The sequence below is a fragment of the Cupressus sempervirens genome, chromosome 1, assembly GCF_028749045.1.
Source record: "Cupressus sempervirens isolate cs-2001-9-10 chromosome 1, ASM2874904v1, whole genome shotgun sequence".
In the NCBI taxonomy this organism is placed as follows: Eukaryota; Viridiplantae; Streptophyta; class Pinopsida; order Cupressales; family Cupressaceae; genus Cupressus; species Cupressus sempervirens.
The window spans coordinates 607,992,611-607,993,935 of NC_143118.1; positions in this window are offsets into that span (position 1 = coordinate 607,992,611).

Consider the following 1,325-nt stretch of genomic DNA (forward strand, 5'->3'; position numbering starts at 1 on the left):
CGAGCCTTAATGGCCTCCAATGTTTTTGCACGACTCATGCCACTGTCGACTTTTCACTCGAATCATGTCACCCAGGGCACCTCGATGCTACGTGACCTGAGCCCTGTGCGCGATCCAAAACTGGGTAACATTTTTTTTTGAACTCCCAAAATTTCATTCTTTTTTGCCTTACGAGGCCTATCATGATCTCTTTTTATAAAGAAAATTCTCAAATCAGATCGTTTCAGCTACCCTACCTCGAATCTGACTAGCTAGGCATAATGCCTCAAGTCGGCTCGGCAATACGTGAACTGAAACTTGTGCGTGATCCAAAAGCGGGTAACTTGTTTTTTTTTTTTTTTTTGGTAATGTCCAAAATTTAGCGCTTTTCGCTGTACAGGGCCTCCCATGATTTGTTTTTTTGTTTTGTTTCCCCTCGTCGACCCACTCTGGCGACCCAGTCGGGTCACCCGAGGCTGGCGCGACGGAGATGGGTTGACCTAGTTGGGTGACCCAAGTTGGGTCGACCCAGGCGTGCGATCCTAGCTGGGGACAGCAAGTCAATTCTATAAGTTTGCTTGCCAATTTTGCTAGCTAGTTCAGCTCACCAAGTCATCTAACCATGTGTTCTTTGCCAAATCAAGAATTGACTCTTTAAGTCCTCTCATAGCTCATCAAGCCGGCTCACCAAGATGACTTACCGTCTCGCCTCACCAAGTTGCCCTACCAGGTCACCTCTTCTTTAAGTCCGCTCACCATGTCGGCTCCCTAAGTCAGCTCACCGAGTCGACTATTCAGGTTGCCTCACCAAGTCGACCCCTTAAGTTCGCTCACCATGTTAGCTCCCTAAGTCAGCTCACCAAGTCGAATCACCTAGTCATTTTACCACCTTGCCCCAGCAGGTGCGCTCGCCAAGTTGCCCCACCGAGTTGCTTCTCTAAGCCCACTCACCATGTCAGCTCACCAAGTCGGTATTTCAAGTACGTTTCCATGTCAACTCTTTAAGTTCGCTCACCAGGTCAGCCCGCCCAACTCGCCTCTTTAAGTTCGTTTGCCAGGTCAGCCCGCCCAAGTTGCATCAGCGGGCTAACTCGCCAAGTCACCTCATGAAGTTGACTCTTTAAGTGTACTCACCAAGTCAGCTCAACAAGTCGACTCACCATCTCGCCTTGATAAGTTGGCTTGCCGAGTTACCCCACCAAGTCATCACCTCTTTAAGCTCGCTCACCGTGTCAGCTCATCAGGTCGGCTCACCAAGTTGACTAATCAAGTAGGCCCATCAAGTCGCCTCAAGGATAGCTCCTCACCATGAGTCGCCTCACCATGTTGACTCTTTGAGCCTGCTC